At 44.4% G+C, this 8,961-nt stretch overlaps 1 long non-coding RNA gene across 3 annotated transcripts; it reads left to right on the top strand.

The window, feature by feature from the left end:
- On the top strand, positions 1 to 8,691 carry LOC310893080. 3 transcript variants are annotated; one of them, XR_014578699.1, is made up of 4 exons: positions 1 to 3,370; positions 3,667 to 3,918; positions 5,003 to 5,128; positions 6,675 to 8,691. It is a non-coding gene; the product is annotated as an uncharacterized lncRNA (long non-coding RNA). The 3 variants fall into 3 exon arrangements; XR_014578701.1 differs by adding an exon at positions 5,567 to 5,639 and having other exon boundaries at positions 1 to 3,918; XR_014578700.1 differs by having other exon boundaries at positions 1 to 3,918.
- Positions 8,692 to 8,961: the final 270 nt, after the last annotated feature.

Genomic DNA, 8,961 nt, shown 5'->3' with positions numbered 1-8,961 from the left:
AGCTTGGACGGTGGCTGGGAAGTGCAGAAAGAGGTCAGGTGAAAGCACAGAGATGGGTTGGGCATGACTGGCTGTGGGGCAGAGCCAAGCGCTTGCTGTGGTGGTGGCCATGGTGGCAATGGTGGCTGCAGTAGTGGCTCCTCCTCGTTGGCGCATTGGACACCTGCTCGCCATGCGTGTGGTTAAAAACTAATGATATTCATCTGGTTACTATGGCAATGATGTAGCACGAGTTGTCATGGTGATGGAGTGGAATTTTTTGTCATCTTCCTCCAGAAGGGTGATGTACACAGTTTTGGGGGTCTCTGACCTTGACCACTCACCCCACGTCTTCTTCCTTGGTAGAAATGTTTGCACGCACTGCAGACAGTGAATATCCTTCCCATATGGCTACTTATTTTTTCGCATCCCAATGCTAGATTTTTATTTCACATTTAGAAAGCTAAGAATGCCTCTGGTAAGCCATAAGTTGCTAAACCTAACATAATTATGTGCACTACTATGTAAGGTGTGTTAATAAAACATACTTCTGCTAGTGAGGCTGTTTCCAGGCACTTTAATCTTGTGCCTGCTCTTCACATCTGTATCTGCACATGATACAATTTAATAGGACGTTAGGTGCCCATTTGAAAAAATAATTTTGAGCTGAGCTGAAGTTTGCTTCAGATATTCTCTTTTAGTACAGAATAAAATATGTTCTGTCTTGGAAGTGCATCTGTTTGTTGCTGTTTTATTTAAATTGCCTGTGATTTCTTTTTCAGGCATTAAGAAGAATATGCAATCTTTTTTCCTTACTCATAAGCTTTGCACCAGTTCCCCCTCGTGGCTTTGTATATATAAATATATATATAGGTCATCAACAGGACAAGGACGCTGTATGTAAATTATGTTGTTTGCAGTGGTCCTTTCTCTAGGAGAGCTGATGAAAGTCATATTTTACCCATATAGTAGCAGAGAGAGTACCTATCAATCAGCTGTGTTTTTTCAGTTGTGCAAGAAACTAGATTCCTAGAGTGCAGAGAATATCCAGTTGGTTTTGTAAGGATAAAATTTTCATATTCACCTTGACTCAAGATGATGCCTATCTTTAAGAAAACAAAACATTCTGCTCATGGTCTACTTCCAAATATCCCTAAACTGTTCATTGCACATAAGTTTCTCTGCTAAGCCATACACCTCAAAATGAAGCCTGAAAATAGTGTTTCATGGCAAGGAGTATAGGCTTCTTTCAGAAACTGTTATTTGCAGGCACCAGGGAGTCTGGGAATTGGAAAACCTGAATTTTAGGTGTACAGTTTATCAGTGCTGATACTTCATAAATGTTTTCAATATTTTATTTTGCTCTGTGCTTTTTAGCAGGTAAGTCTTGGGTGTGCCAGCAGAATGGTGTTCATTGCCAGGAAGCCTAAGACAGGTGTTGGCTCAGGGATGTGTTGGGGTTGGTGTTTGGACCTGAGCAGTGTTGGGTGGGAATCTTGTTATGCCTGGCACTCCTAAATCTTTGTAATCACAGTTGCATTTTTAAGTCCTTTTTGCTGTATAAACCCCTGATTACTGTGTGCTTCAGCACACAGCTCAAGTGAGAAGCTCTCGTTGGTGACACACACTGGAGAGCTTGTTATAGTTCCTCGAAAATACAAATAGTTTTCTTTTTATTTTCTTTGTTCATAGCTTTATAATTTCTCCCATAAGTGATGTCAAACTCATTGACCTAAGAAAATAAGTTTTCAGGAGCTCATGAGACCATACGGTACCCATGTACCAATTCAAGCACAAAAATGCAGCTTCTGGGTGAGGTAAACTCTCAGCTGAAAGTTGTGGGGAAGCAACAAGATACCACCATGTGCTGGCCCTGTTTTTCCAGACTTACTGGTTATCTCCAGAGGTCCCTACTAGAGTGGAGGTACGGAGCTACACGCACTTGTAGCTGAAGATGATGCAGCCTTTCTTGGTTGACTTCTTAACACAGGCTTCTCAAAGCCACGAGTTTTACAAGAAGCTGTGTAAAATACTGGGAAAATGTTGCTCCATCTCGATAAAGATCTTGCAGATGTGTCTTCTTCTGCCATGTCATCTCATCATCTTATTGTTCATTTCTTTTCATACAAAATATTCTGTGCTTTTACTTACTTGTGTACTTTCAAGTGCTGGCCTTAAATACAGAACCTGCCTGGATCGTCTCACCAACACAAGGTGGGACACCTGTGCAGGGCCCGTCTTGCTCTTCAGGTGTTGCATCAGCCCTGGAAGCCATCAGAGCCGCCCCAGCTGTTCCCTGCTCAGTCTGCTTGTGTTGGGGCCACAGTGTAACCACAAACAAATGAAGTGTGAAAGACTTTACAGGACCTTTATTTAGATTTATTCAGGCATAAACTGTGATGTAAATTCAGCTGGGTTCCAGATCAGGTGATGCCAGTGAGTGAAGGTTGGTAATCTGCACTATTGTTCTTCAGGTGTGTTGTCAGCAATTTTTGGCAAGTCACTTCAAGAAATCTCATAACACATTGTTCTCTCCTACCTTATCAGTCTTTCAGATGATAAAAGAAAACTGGCTGTTGAAATCATGAATATCTCTGGAGTTACGCTGGTATAGATTAGGAGATTTATGCCCGGACTTCTTGAGTGCTCTCTCCCTTCTCCAGAGACAGAATGATCTGACACAATATCTGTCACCATATCTCGAGAGAAGTGGATTTAACTGTGTTCAGCTGCTGAAAAACTTGAAAGCTCACTGAGAGGAAGAATACTGCTCAAAGTCGTGGCAGTCACTTCTTGCTGCTGAGGTTGCACACAGGATTAGAGAACACAGAAACCTGCTAATGATTAAATTTGTGATTTACAAGCACTGAGAGCTTTTAGGGATGTCAGACTAACTCCAATAGATACAGTAAAAAACTTGATCTTTTGGGAAAGTGTTTATTTACAGGAACAATATTTGTTCAGAAACTTGTTCTCTTGCTAGAAAGAAGTTTTAGGAGATTGCTGCAAATATTTTAAGAGCAAGCTCTGATGAGTGAATGTTCACCCTGGAGATTTTTCTAAGATGTTCAACAAACTATTACAGTTACTAGTAGAGTCAATATTAAACAGCAGTGAAACTCCTCTGATATCTACATCACTGACTCTTTACGTGGCAAGAAGCATAATGAGACGTTGCAGTATGCTACAAAGAAGTACCGAAGCGAATTGGCATTGTGGCCCAATCTTTTTCCCTCTGTGAACTCCGGTCACTTCAAGTTCAAGTCAAGCATCAGACGATGTACTCTTGATGCTCTGCTGTGAGCACACCGCAGGATGCTGCTTCATCAAATGCCAGCAAGTCCAGGAAGGAGGAGAACTCTGCGCCCATGTGAAGGTAACTGGGCTGCTGGTGAGTGGTTCTGATGGTGGGAGACATGCTCTGCATCCAAGGGGATTTCAGCTTCCAACATTTTCACATTCAATCTTCTTAAAAGTGTAAATAAATGCAAATGAAACACTTAGGAAGTGTTATCCCAGCTTTATGGGTCTGTTATTAAGGAAAGAAGTTAGGGAACTTCCCCAAAGCCTTGGGAGCAGGGAAGAGTCTGTCCTCCAGGTTTGGGGTAGAGGTGTGAAACCAGTTTGTGTGTGTTTGTGTGCATCTATATCAGAGACCTGACACAGCTGCTGTTCTTATCCTTGCAGGGATTCGAAAGCAATTGATTGTGCTGCAAATAGGAGAAGTGAAAAATGATGGAGCAGCAATTTAATCAAGTGGCAGCTAAAATATAGGGGTTATTACTCTATAAAATGCTCTACAAGCTCACCAAAGGAAACTTGATGTTAACAGATTCATTTAAAGAAAGTGGTATTGAAACAGTAAGTGTTGTGAAAATTGCGGTCTACAGCTACCTGCAAGGAGGTTGCAGCAAGGAGGGTGTCAGTCTCTTTTCTCAGGTTAGAAGGAATAGGACACGAGGAAATGGTCTCAAGTTGCACCACGGGAGGATTAGGTTGAGCATTATGAAGAATTTCTTTATGGAGAGGGTGGTCAAGTGTTGGAACAGGCTGCCCAGGGAAGTGGTGAAGTCCCCATCCCTTGAGGTATGTAACAGACATATCTATGGGGTGCTAAAGGACATGGGTTACTACCAAGACTCTGTAGGTCAGGTTGACCGTTAGACTTGATGATCCTGAAGGTCTTTTCCAACCTCTGTGATTCTATGAGACCCCCCCAGAGCCTCTCTGTTAGAAGTGGCCAGCCATGTTCCTGTACAATGCTGTCCCACCAGGAGACGCCACCTCATGAAATCCATAATATTCCCTGAATATTTCATTCTTGGAAGAGCAGGAAAAAAGTGTTCTGCTTAAGCAGCTGTATTTTAAATACATTTTTGCAATGAAATACATGTATCATATGTATGAAAGTATGAAAGAATTGTAGCAAAACAATGCAATAAGACAAAGTTCAAAACTTTAATTCAGGGAGAGGTGACAGAGAGTCTTTTGTCCATTTTTTTATTATGGAAAACATATTTTGGCTTGTAGAATTTGCTGTGAAAGGTCTGTTACAAGCCAGCTTTGTTTTCTCTCTCTGCATTTCTTAATGCTTTGTTTTAGGTCTTGTATTAACGAGGTGTTCAGCTGTGCAAGAAATATTTTTTTTCTCAGTTTGTGGTTGACCTTTTGATTGCTTCAACTTATTTGCTATAACTTCACAGTCCAGCCTTCTCAAATTTAGATTTTAGATATAAAATACATTCATAAAGATACAATGTAGAGTTAATATCTAATACATAGAATGAGGGATGCAATTGCAGTTCTTGAGTCTCCTGAAGGACCATGGGACCAATTGGTTTGGTGTCTGAGTCTGGAAAAGAGGGTGTCACTTGTGAAATAATCAGGCAAAATTTAGCAGAATCTAGTCAGGGGTTATTGGCTGGTTTGTTTCAGGCCTTTTGGAGTGTTTCTGCTTTATCAAAAGCCAAATGATGTATTTTAGAGCACAAGCCAACACCCGATGCCCTACGTTTCCACACAGGTTAACTTGCTCACTGCTTGGGCTGGATACGAGGTTTCCCTCCTGCTCAGGACATGCAAAACCCTGTGGTGGCCAAAAGCCAGCACCGTTGCCATGAAATGTGCAATATCCAGCTCTCTTTACAAGGTTAACCCTACAGAAAACCCACACGAACCATGAGCAGCTATTATGAACTGAATCCAGTCCTTTGCTGAGCTAGCAAGGTGTGGCCTGACTCCTACAGCGTTTGGATGCTGCTGTACCTCGGACCATATCAGTTGGGATTCAGTCTACACAGAATGGCTTGGGTTGGAAGGGACCTTAAATACCATTTAGTTCCAACCCCTTTCCAGTGACACCTTCCACTAGATGCAGTTGCCCAAAGCCCCATCCAACCTGGCCTTGAACACTTACAGGGATGGGGCTTCCACAGCTTCTTTGAGTAACTTTCAAATATGTGTCACCATGCTGATAGTGAAAAATGTCATCCTTATATCTATTCTAAATCTACCCTCTTTCAGTTTGAAACTATTGCCCTGTTGCTACATGCCCTTGTGAAAACTCTCTCCCCATCTTTCTTATAAGCTCCCTCTACGTACTGGAAGGCTGCGGTGAGGTTTCTTCAGAGCCTCCTCCTCTCCAGTTTGAACAACTCCAGGTGAGCACTGGATGGAGGTCTTGGTGCGAGCAGCCACCCTGGCCTGAGCTGCGCTGTCCCCAGCACACAGCTGCTCGGGCAGGTTTGGTTCTTGGCCAGCGTCTGGGGACAGTGGGCAGCTGCTGGGAACACTGTAGGGCCTGGGATGGCACTTTTTTTTTTTTTATTATTTCTTCACAAAAATAATGGAAATGTTGGGAAAATTGAAATTATCTGTAGGACTTGCCTCTGCATCAATTTAATTTAACTAAGAGAGAAAAACAGATTAGCAGAGTTATTCCATGGTTAGCTAGGTTTCTGGGAGAATATCTTTAGTTCAGCGTAACAATGGACGTGTCTGATAATGGAGATGGCACCGAAACATGCACAAAAATTATATTTAAATACTTGAGCCTGCTGGAACACCTCTAAAATAAGAAAAGGTAAAAATAGTGAAATAGCAAACACTGACACTGCTGACTTGTAAACAAAAAATCAAGTTACTTCTGTAGAGGTCAACACCAAGACCTGATGTTGCAATGCAAATACAAAATACAGGAAAAAAAAAAACCCTTAGGCTTCTGCAAAAAAGCTTGCAAAAAAGCGGCTGCGGCTTCCCTGAACATACACATTTTCATGAAGGCACTTCATGGATTTGTACAGCTACGAAAGGCATTTAGGCCTACCATATGTAAGAAATATATTCCTGAACTTCTGGTTTGTGGAAAAGTAAGTTCTTTTTTGATGCTTGGAGCATTTTGAAGGGCCAAGGTTTAAGGGCGGAATCAAAGCAAACATTGTTCAGGCCCGTTACTCAAGTTGCACCAGGGCTTTTCACCTAAACTTCTGTTTGGTCTTTTCTGAAAGTTCCTCGTTTTGTTGATCTACATTAGGGGTAAGAAAATAAAGCCCTGTCATTGGCAGGCTTTTGTTTCTCCTGGCTTCTGGATCACTGCCCGCAGCTTTCCCAAACCCTTACCAAGCAGAGCTGGGGAGGTTTCAACGCCCAGTGTTGCTCCTTGTGCCTGACCTTGGGTTTCTTCTGGACTCCTCCAGGTACCTGGACGCCAGAAGAGAAGCAAAACCCCAGTCATGCTCCTGTGCTGTACTGATTTCCAGCGGTGCGCTGGCTGCAGTTCCAGGTCCAGGAGCAGCCCTGCGGTGGCTTCAGCAGCACCCTCGCTCACGGGGCTGCAGGTGGGACCACGTCTGGCTGGAGAAAGCTGGGCACGAGGGTGGGGTGGTCCTGTGGGTGTGGGGCGACCCCGCACTGCTGCCCACCGACATGCTCCTCTCACCTGGCAGGGGGTGCAGGGCACGCAGGACTGACCGCGTCGCCCTATTTTCTCACCCCAAAGTGAAACAGGGTAAAAAGTAAAAAAATGAAGCAGGAATTTCAGAGTGTACCCAGCTCCTTGCTGCTGAGTGTGCATATATGTGTTTTGTCGTTGTTACTGTTGTTTTTGAAGGAGAATAGAGGGGAATTTGGAATTTACTCTGTGAATTGCCAGCCCCAGATTAGCCATTTCAATTCCTGATTGTAATCTTGTGTATAAACGGATTTTGTTCAGGGTAATTGGGACTTAACCATAAATTTAGCCTTTTGATGTACAATTTAAAAAATTAAAAAAAATAGTCTGTATGATCGGTCTGAAATTATTTTTAACATGCTCTTGGAGTAGTGCTGAAGAAAAAAACATCCAAAGAGTTGAGAAAAATGTTGCAGTGAAGTTCAGCTTACACGTGAGAGTACTGGTGGGAACTCCGTTGTGTTCACCTCGCTGGTCCTTCACTGTGGTATTGGTGTATGATCGTAATGGGTACCTCCGTAGACATTGTAGTCAGGAAAAAAAAGGTGAGAACCTATCGGATGTGTTACACTGACCACTGCAACTGTCTCACAGCACTCAGCATTTCTTGGTCAAGGCTGTGAAGGATTTCAGATATTTTCCACCTTTAGCACACTTTAAATGTACGCTTCATGACTCTGATGACAGTCTCCTTGTTAATGTTTCATTGCAATCAAAAAGCCATTGTTAGAAAAACGACTATTTCAGTGCCTATTTTGTTCCCTTGCAGAGCAGAGCTGGTCTCGGTGATTTGGCTCTCCTGGAAAGTAATTCATTCAAATAAATGTAAATCACCTTTTTGCGTTGTTGGGCCGGTGCTTATAGCTTTCAGCACATGCTACAGAAAATGCACATGGCAGGCACTGAGCGGGGAATCAGTGTGCTCCATGGCAGTAAGAACAGGCAGCGCTGGGCTGTGGTGAAGCCACGCTGCCATCTTGAGTGCAGCCAATATTGATCCCAATCCTGCAAGTCTGCAGCCTCCTTTGCGGAGCACAGTTTTTCTGTCTTCATGCTTCACAGCCCAGTTTGTTTCACCTTGCACTTCCCACCGTTATTTCACTTCTACGGTTTGTTAACTGAAAACCAGCCAGGCGCGGCCCCCAAGCCAAGAAGCAGCTCGTGCTGGTCCTGCTGGGCCGCCGGGTGCTCGCCCCAACGCGGGGTGCGCCCGCCTCGGGCCCACCGCAGCTTCGGGTGGAAAACCGCCTGCCAGCCGCCCCTTGGGCGCCTGCGTTCGTGTCCTGGTGCTCTTAACCTAAGCAGAGTTAAAGTTTCTTTGTAATTTCGTGGAAGGTGTGATATTCCTACCAAGAAGAACGGTGCTTTCCTGCCGTGTTGCTAGTTCATGGTTGGTCTGGTCTCAGCTGCTCCCCGCGGATCCACGCCATCTGGACAAAGCGAAGGGTTGTCCCTCTGAGCAGTGGGGACTTCACCAGCCCAGCTGAGGCTCCTCCTGTGCAGGGCTACGAAGGAACAGACTCCACATCTCTACAAGGAGAACCGGGAAAGGGTGCCAGGCTTTTGAGTTATTCCGAGTTTTCCTGGGGCTGGCTGACCAGGAGTTTTGAGTCCTCGTGCTGCACGTGGCCTGAAGCAGGCCTTTTCAGGGGTGGCCTGGTGAGCTCAGTGCACCGCTTGCACTGCTGCTCATTTTCTGTCCCGTTAATAAACTTTACTCCGAGCAACAAACCGTCACTCCTGTTGCTTTGCTGAGTGCTATTAGGGCCAGCGGCTCCCTGTCCCCCTGCCAAACCCCCTGTCCCCTGACGGCAAGGCTTGCTTTCACTGCAAAACCCGGGAGCAAACTAGAAAACCGGAACAGCACAACAACAGAACTCCACTATCAAGATAAACAACAGGAGGCTGCTGCCCTTCTTGTGATTTCCCATTTATTTTAAAACAGATTGAAAGCTGCCAGCGAAGCCTCTCTCCCCAGCAGACTAAGGGCTGACTGTGAAAATTAGGTTACGCGTCCTCTGGGCTACGCAGGA

Source organism: Anser anser, assembly GCF_964211835.1.
Source record: "Anser anser genome assembly, chromosome: 1".
Taxonomy (NCBI): domain Eukaryota; kingdom Metazoa; phylum Chordata; class Aves; order Anseriformes; family Anatidae; genus Anser; species Anser anser.
This window is presented reverse-complemented; position numbering and strand designations above follow the sequence as displayed.